Raw genomic sequence first — 26,438 nt, forward strand, 5'->3', positions numbered from 1 at the left:
AAAGGTTGATCAGAATCAGGCCCTCCCTTCCTTCAGGGAGGGACCATCAGGCACCGATCATCCAAGGAGTTCTTGCCTTCATACAGCCCTCTCTCCAAAAACTGGAGGGCTGCTTTTCTCTCTCTGGTCTGCCACCAATTGTGCTGTTTATTTCCCTTTTTAAGCTCCTCCTTCAAGGCTGATATCTCTCACAGGTGTGGTAGGATAGGGCCAACTGATCCCACACTAGCTCATGAACTTGGTGTTGCCCAGCGTGGGGTTTCGTAGAATCACAGGACTGGAAGGGACCTCAAGAGGTCATCTAGTCCAGTCCCCTGCACTCATGGCAGAACTACGTATTATCTAGACCATCCCTGACAGGTGTTTGTCTAACATGTTCTTAAAAATCTCCAATATGGAGATTCCACATCCTCCCTAGGCAATTTATTTCAGTGTTTAGGGAAAACTTTCCTAATTGTCAGGGTGGTTAATGTCCAACCTAAACCCTCCTTGCTGCAATTTAAGCCCATTACTTCTTCTCCTATCCTCAGAGGTTAACAAGAACAATTGTTCTCCCTTCTCCTTGTAACAACCTTTTATGTACTTGAAAATTTATGTCCCCTCTTAGTCTAATCTTTTCCAAATTAAACTAACCCAATTTTTTCAATCCTCCCTAATAGGTCTGTTTTCTAGATCTTTAATCATTTTTGTTGCTCTTCTCTGGACTTTCTCCAATTTGTCCACATCTTTCCTGAAAGGTGGTGCCCACAACTGGACACAATACTCCAGTTGAGGCCTAATCAGCGGGGAGTAGAGCAGAAGAATTACTTCTCATGTCTTGCTTACAACACGTCTGCTAATACATCACAGGAAGATGTTTGCTTTTTTTGTAACACATCACACTCTTGACTCATGTTTAGCTTGTGGTCCACTATGATCCCCAAATCCCTTTCTGCAGTACTCCTTCCTAGGCAGTCATTTCCCATTTTCTGTGTTTGAACTGATTATTCCTTTCTAAGTGGAGTACTTTGCATTTGCCATGATTGAATTTCATCCTATTTACTTCAGACTATTTCTCCAGTATGTCCAGATCATTTTGAATTATAATCCTATCCTATCCTCCAAAGCACTAGCAACCCCACCCAGCTTGGTATGATCCGCAAACTTTATAAGTGTACTCTCCATGCCATTATCTAAATCAACGATGAAGATATTGAACAGAACCAGACCTAGAACTGAACCCTGCAGGACCCCACTCGTTATGCCCTTCCAGCATGACTGTGAATCATTGATAACTACTCTCTGGGAACAGTTTTCCAACCAGTTATGCACCTACCTTATAGTAGCTCCATCTAGGTTGCATTTCCCTAGTTTGTTTACGAGAAGGTCACAGTATCAAAAGCTTTACTGAAGTAAAGATATACCATTTCCCCCCTATCTCTGGGCACCAGATTTATATAATTTTTGGTGGTGCCCAGAATGGGTTCAAGCAGAGCCATAGGACAGACCAGAGCAACTGCCCCTGACCCTGCGCTTTGGGGGTCCTGTGTTTCAGGGGGATGCGGGGTCCAGGGCAGCCTGGTGCTGGCAGCAGCAAGTGACCCGGCCCCAGCCGGCCCTTCTCCATCCCCATTCCACCCTTCCCTCAAGCCCCAGCTCTCAACTCTTTCTGGCTTCCACCTCCTCCCCCGAGCAACGCCAGGAGCCAGCAGAGCCGAGCGGGGCAGGCTGGGTCGCTTGCTGCTGCTGGTGCCAGGTCCCTGCTAGCTCCCCAGGCCACCCTGGACCCTGCATCGCCCTAAACCACGGGGCTCCCTGAAGCACGGTAAGCCCAAACATTGGTGGAACCGGGCACACATTCTTAAATATTGGTGGAGCACGGGCACATATAACTCACCGCTTATGCCCCTATCCACAGGGCTTGTTACCCTGTCAAAGAAAGCTTTCAGGTTGGTTTGATACAACTTGTTCTTGACAAATCCATCCTGAAGGTTACTTATCACCTTATTATGTTCTAGATGTTTGCAAATTGTTTTCTTAGTTATTTTCTCCCTTATCTTTCCAGGTACAAAAGTTAAAATGACTGGTCTCTAATTCCCCAGGTTGTCCTTATTTCCCTTTTTTAGATTGGCACTATATTTGCCCTTTCCCAGTATTCTGGAATCTCTCCCGTCTTCCATGACTTTTCAAAGATAATTGCGAATGGCTCAGATATCTCCTCAGTCAGCTACTTGAGTATTCTAGGATGCATTTCATCAGGCCCTGGTGACTTGAACACATCTAACTCGTCTAAGTAATTTTTAACTTATTCTTTCCCTATTTTAGCCTCTGATCCTATGTCATTTTCACTGGCATTCACGATGTTAGATGTCCCCTCACTACCAACCTTCTTGGTGAAAACCAAAACAAAGAAGTCATTAAGCACCTCTTCCATTTCCACATTTTCTGTTATTGTTTTCCCCCACTCATTGAGTAACTGGCCTGCTCTGTCCTTGGTCTTCCTCTTGCTTCTAATGAATTTGTAGAATGTTTTCTTGCTACCATTTACGTCTCTGGCGAGAACTCATTTTGTGCCTTGGCATTTCTAATTTTGTCCCTACATACTTGTGTTATTTGTTTATATTCATCCTTCGTAATTTGACCTAGTTTCCACTTTTTGCAGGTTGTGGACCCCATCACACAACCCCTCATTCCAAAGTGAGTTGTGGGGCGAGGGTGTGTGTGAGAGAAATAGCCCACTTAAATTTGAATGGCCTTATTTAAAATGGAATTGATGTTAAAGTGTTAAGCAGCTTTTTGCTTTGAGATGAAGCCACAGAGTTTGAGGCCAGACGGGACCACCAGATCATCCAGTCCAATCTCCTGTGTATTACAAGACACCACCAAACAGCACCCAGTACTTAAAATGGGGGCTGGGGCCACCAGGGGTCAGAGACCCAGCCAAAAAAATATATATATATTTTTCCCCTCAAGCTGGGTCACTAAGAGGTGAACTTTAAACATTGTTTTACCAAAGCTGCTACTCCCAGACTATGATAGAACCCCCACATATTTTTTCAGACAATTTTAAGCACTCTCACCTATGTCCCGCTCCCACCAAGCCCAACAACCAGCATTAGATCAAAGTGCAGCAGAACCTCAGTCTTACAAACACCTTAGGAACGGAGGTTGTTCATAACTCTGAACAAAATGTTACGATTGTGCTTTCAAAAGTCTGCAAATGAACATTGACTTAATTCAGCTTTGAAACTTTATTATGCAGATGAAAAATGCTGCTTTTAACCACCTTAATTTAGACAAAACAGGCACAGAAACAGTTTCCTTACCCTGTCAAATCTTTTTTTAAAACAAACTCTCTTTTTTGTAACAGTTTACATTTAACCAAGTACTGTATTTTTTTGGGGTGGGGGATGTCTCTGCTGCTGCCAGACTGTGTACTTCCAGATCCAAACGAGGTGTGTGGTTGACCGGTTAGTGTGTAACTCTGGCATTTGTAACTCTACAAAAGTTCTACTGCCATCACAGCCATCAGAAGACTAAACCATTGTGTGCCAAAGGCAGAGAACAGGAGAGACCGAGATGCACCAATGGCATATAGGGCCTGACTTTTGACATAATTAAGGCCTTGCCTCAATCACAGACTGAATTTTTATGCCAATGAGCTCTGATGAAATTATACCCAGAGAGTGGACTACCCCCAGGCCAGAATTTAGTCATTAGTATACGTTTGTGCCAGGTCACCCATATCTAGGGTATATTGCATCCTTACTTTGCCCACAGCTCTGAAAGGAGTTGTTCCAAGTGGAGTAAGGGAGAATTATCCCCAAAAAGATCTATGTACACAGACCACAGCATGGACCACTTTGGGATTGTTGTAGCAACCAGGCAAGGTACTAACAAGCTTCAACAGGACTTTATTTTTAAAGTGGAAACCTCTTTACCAAGCTACTGCTGCACCCTCTGTAGCTCTCACTCCGCCTCCTCAACTTCCCCCACCTCATTTCTGTTTTCTGTCCTTTCAGACTCCCAACAGCCAGTGCTTCCAATTCTAATAATTACAAGCAACATCTAAACACCACATTCCCTCCTCTCTTAAGAAACTCTCCCATTTAAAATGAACATTATCGTTCTAACCACAGGAACAAATATGAAACAAGACACTATACTGTTGGCAGAAATATTACACTGAAAACACTGTAGATACTACATAACATAGTCTCTAGTCCAGACAGGTGGTCATCTGGGTCTGACAGGCCGTCTCTCAAGCCCCGGTCCCAGTGCAATGTCTTGTTGTGTTGGTACTATGGTGAAGTCATCCAATACCGACTGGGTGTTGGCATAATCTCCTCTTGGTACATAGGCAGGTGCAAGATAAGAAGCATTCCATACCCACCCATCAGAAAGTCGATAGGTGTAAGGTCCCTTCTTCTCTATGATTTTAAGAGGAGCTGTGAATTTATGGTCCGCTTTGTGTAAAATTCCAGATTTTCGTATTCTAATGAGGGAACCACACTCAAACTTTGGTTCCTTAGCACCCCAGCGCTTGTCTGTGAAAGCCTTAGATTTTGCTTGGTTCTGTTCAACTGTTTTTTTCCACATCATCCTCGGTTGGAGCATCAGGTCGTGCCTTTAACAATCCAGCAATGTTCAGTTTAGTATTCATCCGCTTCCCATGCAGTAACTCTGTGGGTGATCTTTGCGTTGTGGCATGTCGTGTAGTCCGGTATGCTTGCAAGAAATCAGTAGTGAAGGGTATCCACAATCGCCCTTCCAGTTTAGCCGTTTGCAAACTTTCTTTCAAACTTCTGTTAAACTGTTTGATTTCCCCATGGGCTTGAGGGTAATATAGGGATGACCTTCTGTGTAAAATGTTCCTCTCTGCTAGAAAAGTTTCAAACTCCAGGGAAGTAAATTGACTACCATTATCTGAAACCAGTTCTTTGGGGTTACCTTCTCTGCTAAAAAATGAAGAGAGGAACTTAATTACTGTAGCAGAAGAGATTTGCGATGTAAATGCTCCCTCAGGCCATTTACTGAAAAAGTCTATTAAAGTGATGGCGTACCGGCAGTCACTTGGAACAGTATCAAAGGGTCCTACCCCATGGTCAATCGCCACTTTTTCCCCATGCAGATTCAGGAAGAGAAACAGGCTGTAATGGAGGGGTACATGTCATTGCTGTCTTATCATGCATTTGGCAAGTGACACAGGATTTTATGAGTGCTTCAGTTTGAAAGTCCATCCTTGGCCACCAATACAGATCCCACAGTCGTTGTTTGGTTCTGACAATTCCTTGATGAGTATCGTGTGCCAGGTGTATGAGTTTTGACTGTAATTCTTCTGGCACGAGGAGCCAGTATGTACCTCGTAGCACACAGCCATCAAAGAAAGTTCATCCCAAACTCTAAAATAAGGCAGCAAAACTGGGTCAAGGTTTTAGCGTTACTGGGCCATCTCTTTGTCAGAAATTCCCGTAGTTTTTGTTGAATTGGACACCCTGAACAAGCAGCTTGAAATTGTTCTCTTGTAACTGCAGTGAGAGTGCTTGTAATAAGCGCAACCACTACATCCTCACCCTCCGGCGGACCATCTGGTGAAGGCAAAGGCGGGCAAGAAAGGCAATCAGCAACCACATTTTGGTTTCCAGGCTTATATTCCAGTTCATAATCGAAAGAGAGTCGTCTTGCAGACCATCGAGCAATACGGTATCCTGCTCTTCCTAGTCCTTTCGTGGTGAGCAACGTCATCAAAGGGCTGTGGTCTGTGCGCAACTTGAACGTGCAGCCCCACAGGTAAGTTCTCCTTTTTTCAGTAGCCCAGACACAAGCGAGTGCATCTTTTTCGACGGTAGACTATTTTCTCTCAGCATTACTTAGTGTCCTCGAAGCAAAAACTTACCTGGCACACGATACTCATCAAGAAATTGTCAGAACCAAACAACTACTACAGGATCTGTATTGGTGGCCAGGTATGGACTCTCAAACTGAAGTACTCATAAAATCCTGTGTCACTTGTCAAATGCATGACAAGACAGCAGTGACATGTACCTCTCCATTACAGCCTGTTCCTCTTCCTGAATCTGCATGGGAAAGAAGTGGCAATTGACATTGTAGGACCCTTTGATACTGCTCCAAGTGACTGCCAGTACACCATCACTTTAATAGACTTTTTCAGTAAATGGCCTGAGGGAGCGTTTACATCGCAAATCTCTTCTGCTACAGTAATTAAGTTCCTCTCTTCATTTTTTAGCAGAGAAGGTAACCCCAAAGAACTGGTTTCAGATAATGGTAGTCAATTTACTTCCCTGGAGTTTGAAACTTTTCTAGCAGAGAGGAACATTTTACACAGAAGGTCATCCCTATATTACCCTCAAGCCCATGGGGAAATCAAACAGTTTAACAGAAGTTTGAAAGAAAGTTTGCAAACAGCTAAACTGGAAGGGCGATTGTGGATACCCTTCACTACTGATTTCTTGCAAGCATACCGGGCTACACGACATGCCACAACGCAAAGATCACCCACAGAGTTACTGCATGGGAAACGGATGAATACTAAACTGAACATTGCTGGATTGTTAAAGGCACGACCTGATGCTCCAACCGAGGATGATGTGGAAAAAAACAGTTGAACAGAACCAAGCAAAATCTAAGGCTTTCACAGACAAGCGCTGGGGTGCTAAGGAACCAAAGTTTAAGTGTGGTTCCTTCGTCAGAATACGAAAATCTGGAATTTTACACAAAGCGGACCATAAATTCACAGCTCCTCTTAAAATCATAGAGAAGAAGGGACCTTACACCTATCGACTTTCTGATGGGTGGGTATGGAATGCTTCTTATCTTGCACCTGCTTATGTACCAAGAGGAGAATCTGCCAACACCCAGTCGGTATTGGATGACTTCACCATAGTACCAACACAACAAGACATTGCACTGGGACCGGGGCTTGAGAGACGGCCTGTCAGACCCAGACGACCACCTGTCTGGACTAGAGACTATGTTATGTAGTATCTACAGTGTTTTCAGTGTAATATTTCTGCCAACAGTATAGTGTCTTGTTTCATATTTGTTCCTGTGGTTAGAACGATAATGTTTATTTTAAATGGGAGAGTTTCTTAAGAGCGGAGGGAATGTGGTGTTTAGATGTTGCTTGTAATTATTAGAATTGGGAGCACTGGCTGTTGGGAGTCTGAAAGGACAGAAAACAGAAATGAGGTGGGGGAAGTTGAGGAGGCGGAGTGAGAGCTACAGAGGGTGCAGCAGCAGCTTGGTAAAGAGGTTTCCACTTTAAAAAATAAAGTCCTGTTGAAGCTTGTTAGTACCTTGCCTGGTTGATACAACATTCAGAAGGAAACTGCTCCTACTAAGTACCTTCTCTAGACTCTAGTCCTGCAAATTGTCCCATATAGGTAAATCCTGAGCTTTCATGGAACCCTTGGGCTTCCATGGGGTTCTGTGCAAATCCAAGGTTCCCACCATGCAGAGTTCATTGCAGGATCAGGCTTTAAATTGCTTCCCGTGAACACTACCAAGAACAGACATTGCTAATTCTGCTAGTTCTCAATCACCTGTTGCATTAAGCCAAATGTTTTCTTGTAGTGAATTACCCATAACTAAAGAAAGTGCAAGTGGAGACATATTATATGTCTATTGGAGGGAGGAGAATGTGAGGGGAATTTAGTCTAAAATGACTTAACCAATTTGGAATCAGGAAGACTTCCATCTTAATGAAATCCTCCCAGTTCAGAGGTTTTTAGAATTGCCAAATGTATTAATTATTCAATAGTCAGTCTTACTTCAATAAGAGTCTGTCAGGGTTCTTTCCCCACTCTGAACTCTAGGGTACAGATGTGGGGACCTGTATGCAAGACTCCCTAAGCTTAATCTTACCAGCTTAGGTTAAAACTGTCCCAAGGTACAAACTTTGCGTTGTCCTTAAACTGTATGCTGCCACCACCAAGCGTTTTAAACAAAGAATGGGGAAAAGAGCCCACTTGGAGACGTCTTCCCCAAAATATCCCCCCAAGCCTTACACCCCCTCTCTTGGGGAAGGCTTGATAAAAATCCTCATCAATTTGTATGGTGAACACAGACCTAAACCCTTGGATCTTAAGAACAATGAAAACATCAATCAGGTTCTTAAAAGAAGACTTTTAATTAAAGAAAAGGTAAAAGAATCACCTCTGTAAAATCAGGATGGTAAATACCTTACAGGGTAATCAGATTCAAAACATAGAGAATCCCTCTAGGAAAAACCTTAAGTTATAAAAAGACACAAAAACAGGAATATACATTCCATCCAGCACAGCTTATTTTACCAGCCATTAAACAAAAGGAAATCTAATGCATTTCTAGCTAGATTACCTACTAACTTAACAGAAGTTCTGAGGCTGCCTTCCTGATCTGTTCCTGGCAAAAGCATCACACAGACAGAAAAACCCCTTTGTTCCCCCACTCCCGCTCCAGATTTGAAAGTATCTTGTCCTCTCATTGGCCATTTGGGTCAGGTGCCAGATAGGTTACCTTAGCTTCTTAACCCTTTACAGTTGAAAAGGTTTTGCCTCTGTCCAGGAGGGATTTTATAGCACTGTATACAGAAAGGTAGTTACCCTTCCCTTTATATTTATGATAGAATCTAATTAGCTTTTAACGGGCTCTCCTGTAAGACACTAATATAGTTCATCTTTTTAAAAAATTGATAGCGTCCCAAATTTAAGATTTGGGGCAATACAGAGATTAATACTAATCCTAGCCATTGAGTAATTAGATTGTAACCCCAGTAACAGGATGTGCTGGCCTTTTAAGGCATGCTTGAGGTCTAGTGCTACTGTTCCAAGTTTGAGCCCAGATCAGAAGAATGCTGGAATTTGTAGCTCCCAGAGCTGATGGGTCTTGCAGGCTCCAAGGCAAGGTATGCTGGGAAGAGAGCAAAATACACATATATGGCTGCCTGTCTTCAATACAAGGTTGGGCTGGGAAGTAATAGGAGCTGCACACATGCTCTCCAGTAAGAACATTGGAAGAAGCCAGAGAGGGAGCCAGAAGGGTAGAGCAGAAACCATGGAGATACTTATTTGGGGTTCTTAGTTTGGGAATCCCAGAGGGCAGAGATATAGTAGGGAGGGCTGGAAGTTGAAGCCAGACAAATTCAGACTGGAATAAGGTGCACATTTTTAACAGTGAGAGAGTTAACCAACCTTTGGAACAATCTACCAAGGTTTGTGGTGGGGTGTCCATCACTGGCCATTTCTAAATCAAGATTGGATATTTCTCTAAGAGATCTGCTCTCAGAATCCCTTTGGGAAGGTTCTCTGGCCTGTGTTGTACAGGAAGGAGGTCAGATTAAATGATCAAAATCCCTTCTGGCCCTGGAATCTATGAATGAAGCAAGTGCCATGGATTTGGAAGCATAAAGGCCTCAAGGCTCCAACTGAGCACTTAATGTCTTTTTCAGAACCCAGTCCTGGACCTTTCAGTAAAGAGTGAACAGAAAATCCCCTTCACTCCACTGCACCAAAGGAAGAAGGTTTGCACACATCTTTTAGAGAACCCGTGATCTAGATACTGGATGAAGAAAGTATTTGACTTGGACTCTTGTTTCCCTAGGTGGAGTGGGGTTTTATTTTGATTGGAGAGCTAAATATAAACCAAGGGCAAAGACCATTCAAACCCCTGAGTGAAGACAACTGAGTAAAACAGGACATCGTTTGTCCTGGATGACAAGGTAGGAGATTACAACAATTATGCTCAGTCTCAATTTAGCAGACTCCTGAAGGTTATAAAAAAAGGAATTTATGTCCTCTTCATTCACAAATAGACTCGGGCAAGGAGTTTGCACTGGGACATACAAGTTTGAGAGAGGTGGATAACTTGATGAAATAAGAATTCACCTAAAATAGGGAAAGTCAGAAAAGTTTCCCCCTTGCTCCCCCTAAAACCGGCAAGCAAAACAGTGCATTCTGGAGGTCTGATCCATTCTCAACAGATGCAGCAGGCAGCATGGAAAGAGGGCAGCACTACTTGCTATAGGCACTGGGTTGTAAAACGAAACCAGGTAAAAATTAGCAATGTTGACTGTCAGTTATGTAGAACTTTTCATCCAGAAAGCCCGACCTCTTTTAGTCTGTAGTTCATGTGCTCTTTGAGCATCTATGAAAATAAGGTTAAATGGTAGCTTATGCAACTATTTACTTGCACTAGATCTCTCTCTGTGTACTGCTGAAAGCTCCAGATAAAGTGTGGTCCATGATAAACAAAAGATAAAGCTGCACCACAAACTGTGGAATCCTGTCTGTAGTCAGCTGCCATCTTCTTCAGTAATTGCCTCCTGTTTAAGAGGCTGATATAGTATCAATCTCCTACCTGCATAGTAAGTTTTAAAATAGGGTGAAAGTAGAAATACAAAAGAGCTTGTTCTATGCATGCTAGGGAGTCCATCCCCATACCACCACCAAGCTGGCTTGCCATACCAAGGACTTCAGGAGGTGCTGGATTGTTGAAGGAGTTGGGCTGAAAAAGCACAAGCAGGGAAGATGTGGTGAGTGGGCAAGTGTTAGAATTGGGATGTGTTTGGTCGGGAAGCAGATTTAACTCGTAGTTAGCTGTGCTCCATCCAGACAAGTGTAATGGAATGGTTAAAGAAAGAAACAACCACCCTCACCTCCCCACCCCAAATACAGACCTACCCCAGAGCTCTTCTTCTCTGGATCCGCAGCTATGGTTGCTAGGGGTATTTTAAAACTTGCCAATAAAAAAAAATCTTTACAAGGGGGCCAAATTCTGCCAGTGTAAATCCAGTGGCTCCAGTGGAATTATTCTGAATTTTCACCAGAACAATATAGACTCTGGCCTTGTGCATGAAAATCGTGTCCCCCCCCTCTGGGGGGGAACATGAGCACCTGTTTAAACAGGGCACAGCAGCACTGCTGTTGGAGCAATCATTATATGGGCTCAGGTTTTTCTGACAAACTCTTTTTGCTACAAATTTGTGCACAGAAACTTAGAATTTGCCAGTTTGATCCCTATGTTAGTACCCAGGAGCCTCATTAAGGCTCAGGGCCCCATCATGCCAGGAACCACACCAAGTTCCCTCCCTCGAGTGAAACTTTGCCAACCTCTGCTGGTGAAAGCAGCTTTTTGCTCCCAACATGAGCCAAATAATTTTGGGGAGAGAAGAGTTTTCTAGCGACAGTATGCAAAGTGGGGAGTGTTGGCCTTTGTTTTCCACAGGAGAAAAATTCAAGGCAAACACTCAAAGCATTTAGTGTTTTTGCAAAACTGTAATAAACAGCTTAGTTTTTGCCATGTGGGAGTATTATACAGTCTAATTGTCTGTATTATTGTCATGCTGCTCACAAAATAAAAACATGAATGGCAAGTTCTATAGCTATATTAAATGAGGACATGGATAATATGATCCTCATTTGCCAAGAGATCTGACGAGGCTCAGTAAACACAAGCTTGACGCCTGCATGGATTTCCAGAGGTCTCTTCTACCAGCATTCCCTCTGCTTACCGACTGACCTGTTCTTCCATAGTCCTGTACCCACTGGACAGATGCTGCCTCCCTAGGGGAACTCAGTGCTGGCAAGAACTAGGAGCTGTGGATGTTTTACTCTGTTAAGATAAGTCCTCAACAAAGTGAGGGCCCCAGACTTACAGGGTCTCAAACCTCTTCGTACAAACCCTACTAGGCAAAATGAGGGGAGCTAGACTGAGCTGACATTCTGCAAGTGAATGTGCAAAGCACATTGAATAAGTATCACTGACAACAGCAGTCACTGCAGGGATTGCTCCCACACTGCACAGCTGGGGGGTACACCTGACTTAAGGGAAGGCAAGAAACAGGGCCACGCTTGCACTGCCTTCTTTACAAGAGGGTGGCTTTGCATTGCCCCCAATATGCGCCGGGGCTGAATGCCACAACTTGCAATTCAGTGGCCTAGATTTCAGGCTTAAACTCTGAAATCTTGGCCACTGAATGGCAAGTTGTGGCATTCAGCCCCTGGCGGTCCACTTAGTGTCTGGTGTAATGCAATTCAGTCATAGACTCTAAGAAGAGTTTTTCCTTCCAATACCATACAGTCTTCATGGACAGATTATTGTTCAGACAGACAAGTCTAATAAGTGCCTGACTGTTTGCACTGGGTAAGGAGGACCGTGGCCTCCATTACACATAAAAGGCTAGAACCTGCTTTCAGTCAAACCAGATTAAATCCAATAAAGTCACTGAATTACTTTGGATTTACTTTGGCATAACAGCAGAATTTGGCTCAAACTACTGAGATCACATATTATTACTCACTTATTAGACTTGTCTGTCCGAACAATAATCTGTCCATGAAGACTGTACGGTATTGGAAGGAAAAACTCCTCTTAGAGTCTATGACTGAATTGCATTACACCAGACACTAAGTGAACTGCCTCTAGGAAGGGTTTAACATGAAAATTACATGTGACAAAGAACTCTTTATATTCATGCTTATGGATTGCTGGCGCAAGTGCCAAATGAATATAATCTACCCTCTTGGGACACCTGTGACAAACTGTTTCAGGGAGCTCAAATTTTTGCTAGTATGCATACAGTCTAAATAATGGCAGGCAGTTGATTTCTGTAGGGGATCCCCAATGGCTAGGAATCAATGATGCATTTAAAACTGATAAATGAGGTTTTCGGGATACTCTTAGAAAGAGCAAATGCTAGTTACTTTAGTTAGGATTTGCATTAATGAATGGGTGTTTTGTTTAGAGGTGTAGCAGAGGCGAGTTATCCAACTGACAGCATTGTTTGGAGGGGGGGGCGGGGATGAAGGGAGGGAGAGCTAGAATTTTGTACACCAGGGGAAGCCTAATAAATTTTAATGTACAAAGCTTCAGTGGGCAGACTCCAAGGGGATGGGTGCCTTGATCAGCTTGCAGTAGAGCAGTGGTTCTCAACCAGGGGTTCAGGGCCCCCTGCAGTGCCGCAAGCAGGTTTCGGGGGGTCTGCCAAGCAGGGCCAGTATTAGACTTGCTGGGGCCCAGGGCAGAAAGCCGAAGCCCCATCACATGGGGCTGAAGCCTGAGCAACTTAGCTTCTAGGGGGCCCCTGTGGTGTGGAGCCCAGGGCAACTGTCCTGCTTGCTACACCCTAATGCCGGCCCTGGGTTTTATATGCAGAAAACCAGTTGTTGTGGCACAGGTGGGCCATGGAGTTTTTAAACACATGTTGGGGGAGGGGGGCTCAGAAAGAAAAAGGATGAGAACTCCTGGAGTAGAGGATATGGCTGAAACAAACATTCCTGCCCAAAGGAATATCACAGCTTGTGTGCCTTGCCCTATTTCCAGCCGTATGCTTAATTTCCCCAAACACCAACTTCCTGCCTCAGTCAAGGGCTTGAAGCAGAGATGCCAAAATAAGACGAGAGGCTGTTTGCCCAGATTCCATCAGGGTCAGAATCTTGTGGGACTTCCAAACTGCCACGCAGCCGCTCATCCAAATCTGGAGTCTTTGCCCTTAACTAGAGAAGGGGATTTCCCGAGTTGCATCCATCACTTCACAGTGTGCATTTGTATCCCTGGTTTCAGAGTAGCAGCCGTGTTAGTCTGTATCCGCAAAAAGAAAAGGAGGACTTGTGGCACCTTAGAGACGAACCAATTTATTTGAGCATAAGCTTTCGTGAGCTGTACACGAAGTGAGCTGTAGCTCACGAAAGCTCATGCTCAAATAAATTGGTTCGTCTCTAAGGTGCCACAAGTCCTCCTTTTCTATTTGTATCCCTGTTGCTGCTGACAGACTCCAGGAGCATGATTCTTAATTACTCTGCTTCTGCACTTGGTGGAAAGGCTGGTGGGTTTAGCTTTAAGTTACCTTTTGCACTTGGGGCCGTGCAGGGGCCTGTCCTGTCTCTGTGTTAACCTCAGGCATGTCTACACATCAGTCCAACGTGCGATCGCAGCTCAAGTAGACGTGCACCGATGCTACATTGACCCATGCTAGCACAGCTCAGAACAACAGAGCTGGTGCTTCAGCACCGGCTTCAATGCAGGCTACCTTGGGCCCCAGGCATGCTTACACAGCCCACACTGAAGCCTGTGCTACCATGTCAACACCGCTCTTTTTTAGCGGAGCTAGCATAGGTGTGTCTTCCTGTGCTCCCATCACACCTAGAATCGCAGCATAGACAGGCCTCAGAGCAGGAATACGCAGACCCCAAATTAGCGCTCAACATTACCCAGAAGAGCCACAGTACTGTGAAGTCATTGTTTCATTTACTATAGTAAGAGTATCGTAGTCTCACAGCAAATAAGTTAATAATGCAATGCCAGCTGATAACTTAATTGGTTAATGACATAGTAAAAGCATCCTGATTGGTTAATAATTAAGTCACAGTGTTTTAATATCCTGTGCTACAAAGAGCTGAAGGAGACACACTAAAGAGACACTTGTGGCTCACGGGCTTCAGCGTACCACTGCCTTGGAACATCCTTGAAAAGAAGTGAACAGCAAATGTGCGCTATACTCCAGCCACACCTCAATCCACCCCTGCTGGGAGCAGGATGGGCATAAGACCGTGTGCCAGCTGTGAACTGACTGGGGAGGCTCTCTGAGACTATCCCATGCACAGAATTGTTCAACCTACTTTACAACTTGCCAAAACAGCACAAAAAAGCCTTAATGCGATGGAGGATAAGGTTGTTTTGGGGACTAAACCTCCCAGCGTCAGCTACAGCAGAGAGCTCTTACTACCCCAACTGGAGAATGTAATATGTCAGCATGACCAGCACTCTGAAATTGGTGCTGGAAGTTAGGCTTCCAAAACCTCACTTTCAGAAGTGCTGAGCACCCACAAAACCCATGGACTTCAAAGGGAAACGCAGGTGTTCAGCACCTTTGAAAACCAAGCTAATTTTAACTTGAATTCTCAGTGATTGAAGATGTAGTATTGGGTTTGTAATTCTACTGTGATCAAATGTAAAACTCTCTCTCATCATTTTCTACTCTGGTCTCAAACTTTAGCCAGGGCCTCAAATTGTCAGCTTCTAAATCAAAGTGAAGGATTCTTGCTCCTATTTAATTGTGACAATTGAGGTTTTTATACTGCTACTACTTTGGAATTCATGAGATAAGAATGCAACACTTGTAAACTAGAGTTTGAGGACTTGAATAAGTCAGTTGTGTTAGGTGTTGGGGGTTTTGTTAGTGCAGATGGTTAATGTGCTCAGTGAAGTCACAAAGCTGCTCCCAGCAGAGTAGTCAGGAAGACAAAGGTTTGTTACTTGCCTAAATCTGTAAGACAGATCGCTCTCTCACTCCTACAGGCATAAGCATCATGCACTGGTCTAGTCATGCGACTCACTGACTCTTATGGAAGTCACACGGCTAAATCTCTCTTCATGCTTCAGATACTGAGGTAAATAGCTGGAAATTAATGCTAAATTAGCCCCAGTGCCTGTCTGCATCCTTTATTCTATAAGGAGAGATATAAACAGAGCCAGGCTGTTGTGCCCTACAGTTTCAGGGACAGAGTGCTATCCACGCTCTACAGGTCAACTCAGAATGGCTAGTATTTTTGTAGGTTTGCACTAGAATTCTGAAAGGAGCAAAAGGAACAGACCTCATGACTTTTACCATAAACATACTATACTAAAGCAGCACATGATATTCATCTTCTCAACTCTGAGGACAGAATGGGGTCTTGTATATAATGAAGATTACATTAAACAGTATAATTTATAATGCTCCTTATTGGTGCAGAACTGAGCAAATTAATTTGTCCCTTAGAATTTTGCTTTTAAATACTCACTGCCCTCATAGAGGCATCAATAGCAGAAATTAGTAAAATCTGACTAACTCAACCCATCCAAATAAATCTTCATTAGAGGGCCTGTCAGTACTGCCTTCCACCAATCCAGAGTGGGTGTCATTACCAATAGGCACAAGGATTTCACTTTATAAGCACATGCATGGCTTCCTCAATGTAAATCCATTTTAAAATACAGCTGTATTTGCCACCTATGAGGTTGTACTCCATGTGTTTTATGGAAATATGCTAATGAGTGTGACTATAATGTAACTGGGCTAAAGGGGGCTGACCTGTGCTCTGGGGCTAGGGGGCATTGCCCACCCACCTGTCTAGAGCTCCAGAGCTGGGGAAGGGAGGCTGGCAGCCATGCAGGGTGGGGCCTCGGGCAGAAGGGGCCGGCTGGGCCAGGGGCTAGCCTCCCCGAGCCTGTAGTTCACCCGCCTCCCGCGTGTATAGAATTGTTGAAATCAAACTGGATAGAATTCTAGCACCATTACAATTTGAAAGCTGACTGTCTTGTTTTTGAAGTTACTGAGAGTTAACAGAGAAGCTTATGCACGATGGTAGCAGCAAATTAAAAAAAAGCACAATTAAAAGAACACAGGACTCAGAGTTCAATGTGGAATACAAAGATGAGCAGAGCAGATTGTGTGCATAACTTCCCCTGAGAATAGCAGCTCAGACAGGAAAAGCTAAAGCCAAAAGTAGACCAGTTTCTGTAGTCCTTGTGAAACTGGCACTCAGACAACAGTCGAGTGTTGAGCATATGTCAATTTGACGATGAGAAACAGTACATTAAATGATTGGTTCTTTATCCAGTTAGTATCAAAGCAACGTACATAGTTACATTATGCTGGGCTGCTGAGACACACTGCAAACCAGGAAATATTGGACAAACAATAGGCCACATTCTGCTCAGTTACTGATGTAAATCCAGAGTAACTAAATTAATAGACTTACAGCGAACTTGACACTAATTTGAGCGGAACTGCACTTTGGCTTTTATGGCTCTGGATACTACAGTGTGCAAAACAGAGTTGTCCTGTCATGGGAGTATGGTACCGTTCCATGTACGAAGAGGAGACTCCTGGCTTGCTGCTGGGCCAGCTGCCATCTTGTTTCAGTTCAGATGCAGAATGCTGGTGGGTCACTGATCTCTCATGAGGACTTCATACTCATCCTTTCTGTGAGCCAAATTTAGCAGGGCTTTAAATGAAGCAGAGCTCTCATTGGCTTCCCATGGGAGCCTGGCCCTATGAAGCCTGCATACTTTAGACACTTGTTAATTTCTTTCATCTCAAGAAAGTTATCTAGTATGAACCACAGCATTACTCTTTACAGACCAGATCTTCAGCCTCCGTAAAACGTCATAGTTCTATTTACTATTTAAATTGAGCTATGCCAGCTGAGGATCTGACCAATATTATGAAGATTGTTTTAAAATATCCATTCTACCCCTCCCAGGAGTGAGTCAGTCACACAGGCCTGGTCTAACTAAGACTTAAAGGTGTGATGGTAGTCAGCATTACAGCTAATCAGGAGTTCTTCATCAGAACCAACAAACAGTTTATCAGTTTGATAAAACTTTCACCAAAAAGATTTCTAGGGTTCAGAGTGGAATTTCTGGTCAAAATGAAGGGGAATGGAGTGGGGGAGGGGAGGGAGACCCACCTCAGAATAGCCAATACCCACTGAGAGGACACTCACTGGGGAGGTGGTAGTCCCAGGTTAAGTCCATGTTCTGCCAAATTCAGAGCAGGGATTTGAATGCAGGTCTCCTATACCCCAGGTGAGTGCCTTAAGCACTGGGCTACAGAGGCTGTGTGTAAAATGAAAAGGAGTACTTGTGGCACCTTAGAGACTAACCAATTTATTTGAGCATAAGCTTTCGTGAGCTACAGCTCACTTCATCAGATGCATATCGTGGAAACTGCAGCAGACTTTATATATACACACAGAGAATATGAAACAATACCTCCTCCCACCCCACTGTCCAGCTGGTAATAGCTTATCTAAAGTGATCATCAGGTGGGCCATTTCCAGCACAAATCCAGGTTTTCTCACCTGGAAATGGCCCACCTGATGATCACTTTAGATAAGCTATTACCAGCTGGACAGTGGGGTGGGAGGAGGTATTGTTTCATATTCTCTGTGTATATATAAAGTCTGCTGCAGTTTCCACGATATGCATCTGATGAAGTGAGCTGTAGCTCACGAAAGCTTATGCTCAAATAAATTGGTTAGTCTCTAAGGTGCCACAAGTACTCCTTTTCTTTTTGCGAATACAGACTAACACAGCTGTTACTCTGAAAAGAGTCTGTGTGTGTCTCTCAGCCTCTCCCGAGTCTATCAGGCGGAGCTGGGATTTGAAGTTGAGCCTCTCACATCCAGGGATGTGCTCTAACCACTGGACTATTGGTTACTTTGGGCTGGGCCTCTCTCTTTTTCTAATTTTTTTTTTTAAACTAAAAAAAAAAAAAAAAAAAAAAAAGGAAGGGTCTTGGTTTCATTCCTCTTCAGAAGGCAAACAAATGTCAAAACCTCACAAGATTTTGCAAAATGGAATTCTGGTTTCCAGCCTGCCCTAGTTACCAGGCATTAATTAACAGGTCCTAAAACATTTCAAGTCTGGTCTAGACAAACAGATTTGAAACTTGGCCAATTTAGTCCGTGTTCATGCTGAGCTACCTTGTGCTACCACCCGTTAAATTCTGGACTAGACTTCTGAATCCCGTCTGCAACTCTACATGGCATGCAGGGACATCTAGTTGCTGACTCCTATACTACAAGTAGACTTATCTGAGTGATTGTTGTGGACAGCATCTTTCTCCTGGGTTTACCTCCTTGCAGCAATAAATGTCCCAGCCGTAACACTATTCGGAGCCACCAAATGGTGCTTTAACAGCGTTCAAGTCAACAGAACTTGTATATTAGTTCTTGTGGGGTGAGAGGAGGAATTCTGTACAGTTGTAATGCAGTTTTCCATCTTGAGCACATCAGTGAAGTCTCTTCTTCCTTGGTTTCTCTGTCTTTATCTTAGAAGTTAGAGCTGATGCATACAGTATCATAGAATATCAGGGTTGGAAGGGACCTCACAGAAGATCATCTAGTCCAACCCCTGCTCAAAGCAGGGCCAATCCCCATTTTTTCCCCCCAGATCCCTAAATGGCCCTCTCCAGGATTGAGCTCACAACCCTCGGTTTACCAGGCTAATGCTCAAACCACTGAGCTATCCCTCCCCCCTTCTATATTCATGCAAACAAACAAAACAGTACATGGTGCCAAAACACAACAATGGCCAGGTCCAGTTCCAACAGAAATGGAGTACGTACCAGAAGGATAAAATGTACAGCTGTCAACCCAATTGAAACACCTTCCAGCATGTGAATAGGATGAAGTTATTCTAGTCCTGGGTCCTCGCCTAAAATGCAGATAGTTTGAGAAGTTCGATGCATGGGTTTTATATTGTGCCTGCCCATCTGGTTTCTAAATGCCCTGTACGATTCAATTGGAAGTGGCAAGAACCTGGCCTACAAAAATCCACTGTTTCCATAGCAACCTGCACAATGGCCATAGCTCAGAGACAGCACTTTCTCTATGGAGATCCTCAATTCAGCTATAGAGTAGACAAAAAAAAAAACCACAAAAACACAAGCAAGCGGCTTGAACTTTAAAAAACACCTACCAGACAGTCACCTTTAATCCCTCCTCCACTGCAGTAGCTATTTCTGAATGTTTGTGTTACTCTTAAGAGCTTTAGCCACCCTATAACTATGTCAACATGTTGTGCTCTTAAAGATAAGATGGTCACAGCTGTTAATTAAAAACAGAGAAATCTCTCTTCACTAGACTTCAACATGTATATTTGGCTTTCCTCCTTTGTCAGCTCCTGGGATTTACTGACCATGGAACTTTCTAGAACCAATGATCTGTGCAACAGGGTCTGGATCCAGGCAGTAGGACAAACTGAGCAGACCCCAGAGCCTGAAAAGGCAGACTGCTTCTTTAAGATTGAGTCTAATAAGGCTCAGCTGTATCTAGTTATCATCGAGGCAGTCTAGGGTTTTCCTGGTTTGCCCTCATCTGCTAAGACAAGACTTGGGAAAACAGTCCAAAAACACGGGGTTTAATGTTTAAATGTCCATTATCATAAGGTGGGGTTGAACAGAAGGCATGAACATACCTACTTAGGATCCTGAAAGCTTAACTTGGACATGGAAGTGGTGTGGCGTGTCCTTGAGTGGGGAAGGAGGTTATTTACTGTAACTAGCGGTTCTTTGAGGCATGTGGTTCCTATCCGTATTCTGCACATGGGCATACATGTGCTCCATGCACCCAAGTCCGGAAGTTTTTCCAAGCAGTGTCTGTTGACCTGCACGAGCAGTTTCTTTCTTCGTGCTCCCAACCGAGGGCATAATGGGCAGTGTGGGTTGATGCCACTCCAGTTCCTCCTCAAGTCCAAAGCAGAGGAGAAGGAGGGCGGGTAGTGGAATCCAGATAGGGACCACACATCTCAAAGAACCTCCAGTTTAAGTAATCTCCTCTTCTTCAAGTGCTGGTCCCTATGTGTACTCCACACATTGATGACTGCTCGCAAGTCACCCGGGAGGAGGTGAGTGCGAGAAGGGGGTAGCAGAGCCGTTTGTAATGGCTGTTCCTACTGCTGCATCCCCAGCTGTCACTTGAGTAGCATGCCATAAACATGTGGACAGATCACCAAGTTGTGGCTTTGCAAATGTCCTGCAACAGGGCATCTGATAAGGATCCCGTGGAGGCAGCTTGTACTTGTGTGGAGCAAGCTGTAACACCCCTGGGCATAGGCGCCGACTCCGTGGGCGTTCCAGGGCTGGAGCACCCACAGAAAAAAAAACTTAGCAAGTGCGTAGCACCCACTGGGGGCCAGTTCCCCCCTGCCCTTCAGAGCCTCCTGCCCGCCAGTGGCCCCTGCTGATCAACCCCTCCCTCCCAGCGCCTACCACCCACCGCAATCAGCTGTTTTGGGGCATGCGGGAGGCTTTGGGGGGAGGGGGAGGAGTGGGGATGGGACACGCTTGGGGGAGGGATCGGAACTGGGCAGGAAGAGGCGGGGCAGGGGCTTGGGGGAAAGGGGTTGGGTGAAGGAAGGGCCTGGGGTGGAGCAGGGGGGTTAAGCACCCACCAGGCCCCGAGGAAGCCTGAGCCTATGCCCCTGGGATCGGGAAGATTTGCTATCTTATAGCATACTAGCATGCATCCCGAGACCCACTTAGAAATTCTCTGTGAGGATACAGCTTGGCCCCTTTGTCTTTCTGCTAATACTCACTCTCTCTTTTCCTTTTTTAATAAATTTTAGTTTAGTTAATGAGAATTGGCTGTAAGCGTGTCTTTGGGTAAATTCTGGAGTATTCATTAACCTGAGAGGTAATGTGTCTGATCCTTTGGGATTGGTAGAACTTTCTTATATGATGAATAAGATTCAGTAATTATCATATTTCACTTGGGTGTCTGGGTGGAGGCCTAAGGCTGGGTTGCTTTAAGAGAACTGTGTTTTGGCTTCTGGGTAACCAATGAGGTATTATAGAAGCTGTTTTGAGGCTAGCTTGGTGGATCTAAGTACTGGAATGACCACCAGCTTTGGGGATTGTCTGCCCCATTCTTTGCACTTTGCCCTAATTAAGTAACCTCAGTGTGGCTCCCCTGGGACCCATCATAATTGGTCACAGTGGTCGCCATGGAAAGTGATACCAGGCATCGCTGGGGGTAGGGGAACCATAGCTGGGAGGAGAGGATTGCTGCAGCTGTCTGGGCTCCTGTGCCACATCAGACACATTGCGGGGGCACACTATCTCCTCTGACTCTTCCGAGGAAGACAGTGGCAGTGGAAACGGTGGTACCGTCAGTACTGAGAGGCCTCTGTCTGACGGCTAGGGAAGGGGTCTTTCTTGCAACGATAGCAGTGGTTCATCCTCCAATGCAGGAACCTCCCTGAAAACTGTCGGGCCTGACAAAAGTGGAGACTGTGGGTAGGGGAGAAAGACCTCCTTCTGTGTCAGAAAAGTCTGTGTGGCCTGGGTCTGCAGGGTTCCTCTCGAGACACCAGAGGGAGCCATTTCTACCGTTGGAGCTGGCCGATCTCTGTATCGTTGAGGCTGTATCATGGTACATCCAGACCAGTGCTCATGAATAGGAGTGACCTCTGCACCCTGGTCACTGTTGGTACCGGCAGATCCCTTTTCTTCATCTTACCCTCCAGCTGGGGGGCCTTCAGAGCCAGTTCCACAGGATTTGTACACAATGTCTCACCCGACCTGGCATGGCTTGGGGAGAGAATGCATTTCTTGTGGGCGGTCCACTGCAGGCAGCTGCCCTTATACCCACAAGAGTGTTTCTTACTCTCATGGGGAGCCCTGCATCTTGAGTCTTTGGGCTCCACTCCATGGCTTGTGTTCATAGAATATCACGGTTGGAAGGGACTTCAGGAGGTCATTTAGTTGGGGTTGGTCCTCAAAGCAGGACCAACCCCAACTAAACCATCCCAGCCAGGGCTTTGTCAAGCCTGACCTTAAAAACCTCTAAGGAAGGAGATCCCACCACCTCCCTAGGTAATGCAGTCCAGTGCTTCATCACCCTCCTCGTGAAAAAGTTTTTCCTAATATCCAACCTAAACCTCCCGCACTGCAACTTGAGACAGAGGGGTACTGCTGGCCAGCTGAGTCCAATGTACGTGAGGGTTTCCCATGTCAGGATCAGATTGGGGCCTCAAAGCCTCTATCAGCCTGAGCTCTTGGGCCTTTCTGGTTCTGGGGAGGAAGGACTTGTGCATCTCTGCAAAGTGCAGCATCTGTCTGGCCCAGATGGTAGAGGAATCATTGATGTTTGCTGCAGATGGAAAAGGAGCAAGGGCAGGAGACAGTTCTTGAAGCATAGGACCTGGGATAAAGAGGGTTTTCCCCCAACCAGGGTGGAGGAAGGGGTTCCTACACTACAATAGAACTATTTACAGCAAACATATGCAATAATTCTTTCTTTGAGAGATTAGAAGAGCAAAGGAGGACAGGGTTGTGTCTCAGGCCATGTGGTGGTAAGAGGGAACTGGAGTGGCATTGGCCCACATCATCCCTTATACCCTTGGTTGGGAGCACAAGGGAAGATACTGTGCATATGTGGGTCAACGGACACTGCTTGGAAAAACTTCCAGACTCAGGCGCATGGTATGCATGCCTGCCCACGTGTGGATAGACATAGGGACCAGCCTGCAAAGAATGTTTTGCCATCTCCTGTTTAGAGTTTTACCTGGCTGGTTTGAAATAGTACATTTTATTCATTAGTAATAATGAACTCATTGAAAAATGAACTAGTTACTCTCTCATGCTTATGCTCAAATAAATTGGTTAGTCTCTAAGATGCCACAAGTACTCCTTTTCTTTTTGTGAATATAGACTAACAGCTGCCACTCTGAAATCTCTCATGCTAAAAATTCTCTCTGCCATATCTTCTGTTTCATTGGCTTCCATTACGCTGCAGCGTCTTGGGATTGAACAAAAGCTTTCGAGCATCTTAAACGCTCTTGAAACAGAATGAGCCATTACCAATTTTCTGGCTAGTGGTATTTCTCTAGGATCTAACCCAACATGGTACCAGTTGCTCTCAGTTTTCAATAAGGCCACTGAACATGGAGGGGACTAAGAACCCCACAATAAGTGCTTGGTACTTGGGCCCTTACTGACTGCTACAATTGGAGGGTACAACCTCATCATTATGAGGTTGATGAACTAATTATGAACTAATGCATCATTTCAATTACCTGTCCATCAGGAGACCTGATGTTATGGTCATGGGTGCTTGTACAAAAGCTATCTGCAATTTAAGGACATCCCCTTCTATGTGACTCTTTTCCTACTCTACCACCACATCTCTTCCAGCTCTGTGCACACAATAGCTCTCGCGTAGCTTTAATACCATCTCAAAACAGAATTTGAAGAATGGCTGATGACTAATTGAGCTGGCCAGAATCTCAACTCTAGGACTTTCTATAGGAGGCGGCAGCGGCTCTGGAAACCTTTCCATTAGACCCCTTCTTGTAACAATATTTTTTCTACTGTTCTCTCTGTGCATCAATTCAAGGAAACCCCTGAAGAAACCCGACATTTTCTTCCCCTTAGAGAGATCTAAACAAAAAGAAAAAAGGGCCTTCAGAAATTAGATCTATTTTCCCCTTAATCATTTTTGCTTCTATTGTTGAGCTTGTAACAAAAAAAAAAAATCTAAAGGAACTTTTAAAAGGAAAGTTTTTTTCATTGCATTACTGGTGTCAGCTGAGTGTCTAGTCCAAAGTGAGTCAAGCTTTCTGGGTATTAAAAAAAGTGCAATGGGATATTAACTGACTGAGCTGTTGAACCAAGGAAAGAACTAACATTTTGCAACTTGTCAAAACCTACAAAAGGGAATGGGGGTGGGGGGGGGGGAGAGAGAAGAGATCTGACTGACCTGCTGAAACTTACAAATGTGGAAGGGGATGAGATGGACCCCAAACAGAGCAATTTCAGACAAAAAGCAGGTAACTTCAACCAGCAGAAGATGAAATATTGGCATAAGCACTCAAATGAAAATAAATTGCTGTCCCTTAAAAAATAAAGGAGGAAAAGCCTTTCCATTCCATTGTGTGAACAGTCTCAGACTTACTGCCTGTCTCTAATGGGGATATTTGTACCTACCAGTACAAATACCAGCATATTGGTGCCACACATGTGGCACCAGTGTTTACCCTGGTTTGAAACTGTAAATTGTACTGCTGCAAGCCCCGTAGTGCTCTGGTTTAGCATATCTACACTAGGTTTGCATCAGTGCAGATATAGGAGTACTAATAACCCAAGGTAAACAGGCCCATCCATTCTGCCAGAGTCTTCTCTGCTGCTCAGCAAAATTCCATTACATTTGCTCAAACATACAAAGCCACGCAAATTCTTTGGGGCTCTGCATGGCCCATATTGTAGAGAAATGGGTGAATACCATGTCCTTGATGTTCTCCTAGTTATTCTTTTATGATCACATAAGAAATTTTTACAAAATCGCAATTGCTTCACTCCTGTTCATTTCAAAGCATCAGTGTGATCAAATGAGAACAAATGCCAAAAAGTTCATATTGAGTAGACGCTTTTGAATTGTCCACAAGGATCCTTAAGTCCTTCCTGTGTGGTTCATTCTTTAGAACCCACCAATGTGTGCAAGTAGTTCACTTTCTTGCTTTCAGTGTGTCTTAGTTTTCATTATGGAAACTTGTCTGTTGGCATAGCTTGCTTAGGTCTCTCTAAGGTTCACAAATCTTCTCTAGTCTTGACTAACCTAAATACTGCTGCAGCTGTAAACTTTGCTACCTCACTATTCTCCTACTTTCAGATCACTGTTAACTCCATATTATGCTCCAGTATTTAAGTCAAATGACTGGAAATAGAAGGTTCTAGAAACTCTCCGGTAATACTCTGATGGGACCAGGGAATAGCTTTACCAAAGCCATCAGTATTGCCAATAACTCAAGAACCACTCCTTCAATTCATAGTAATTAAGCCCTCAGACTAGGTCCTTGTCTACCCCTCTCCTCACTAAAAAAAATAGTCAAAGTGACATTGATGGATTTTATGGTAGTGTATCACACCATATTAATTTAATGATGAAAATTTACTTGAGTTTTGGAGTTTCAAATCAGTATTCAGTTCATTCCTGTCTACGCAAAATCCTCTTGCACTTTCCAGGAGGCCTAGTGAATAGTGCATTTGTTATAAAATCCTGATGGGCAAGGGCTTAATATCTCAAATATTTTTCAATATTTTTATTTTAACAACTAACCTAAGGAAGCTTTCAGTTGTATGATATGAATGACTTCAAAGCAATCAAGTAGGTGATCAAGCTTAACTCTAGATAAGCAGCTGTAAATCCATCCTACAGCAAAAATCTAAATCCCACACCTTGAATACTGTGTGCAATTCTGCTCACCTCATCTCAAAAAAGATGCATTAGAAAAAATTACAGAGAAGGGCAACAAAAACGATTGGGGTATGGAACAGCATCCAGAGGAGATCAAAAGGAGACTGGGACTGTTCATCTTAGAAAAAGAGATGACTAAGGGAGGATATGATAGACATCTATAAAATCATGAATGGTGTGGAGAAAGGGAATAGAGAAGTGTTATTTACCCATTCACATAACACACAAACCAGGGGTCAGTCAATGACATTAATAGGCAGCAGTTTTAAAACAAACAAAAAGGAAATACTTCACACAATGCACAGTCAACTTGTGGAACTTACTGCCAGGAGATGTTGTGAAGGCCAGAAGTATAATTAGATAAATTCATGGAGGATAGGCCATCAATGCTATTATCCAAGATGGTCAGGGACACAACCCCATGGTGTGGGTGTCCCTAAGCCTCTGACTGCCAGAAGCTGGGACTGGATAACAGGGGATGATCACTCAATAACTGTCCTGTTCATTCTCTCTGAAGCATCAGCAACTGTCAGAAGACTGGATACTGGGCTAGATGGACCACTGGTCTGACCCACTATGGCCATTCTTATGTTCTTACCTGTCCCCTCAGCTCCGCCTAACCTTTTTGTATAGTCCCTTGATGCATATTGTCCAAATGCTCAATTGAGAGGTCAGGTCCAGGGACTATTTATGTTGGTTGTGTAATGCTAAGTCCAATAG

At 44.2% G+C, this 26,438-nt stretch overlaps 1 protein-coding gene across 7 annotated transcripts in view; it reads right to left on the bottom strand.

The window, feature by feature from the left end:
• The window catches only part of NECAB2 (N-terminal EF-hand calcium binding protein 2), a 368,324-nt gene that overhangs the window by 319,598 nt on the left and 22,288 nt on the right, over positions 1-26,438 (bottom strand). The gene's annotated exons all lie outside the window — the stretch shown is intronic.

Source organism: Lepidochelys kempii, chromosome 12 (genome assembly GCF_965140285.1).
Source record: "Lepidochelys kempii isolate rLepKem1 chromosome 12, rLepKem1.hap1, whole genome shotgun sequence".
In the NCBI taxonomy this organism is placed as follows: domain Eukaryota; kingdom Metazoa; phylum Chordata; order Testudines; family Cheloniidae; genus Lepidochelys; species Lepidochelys kempii.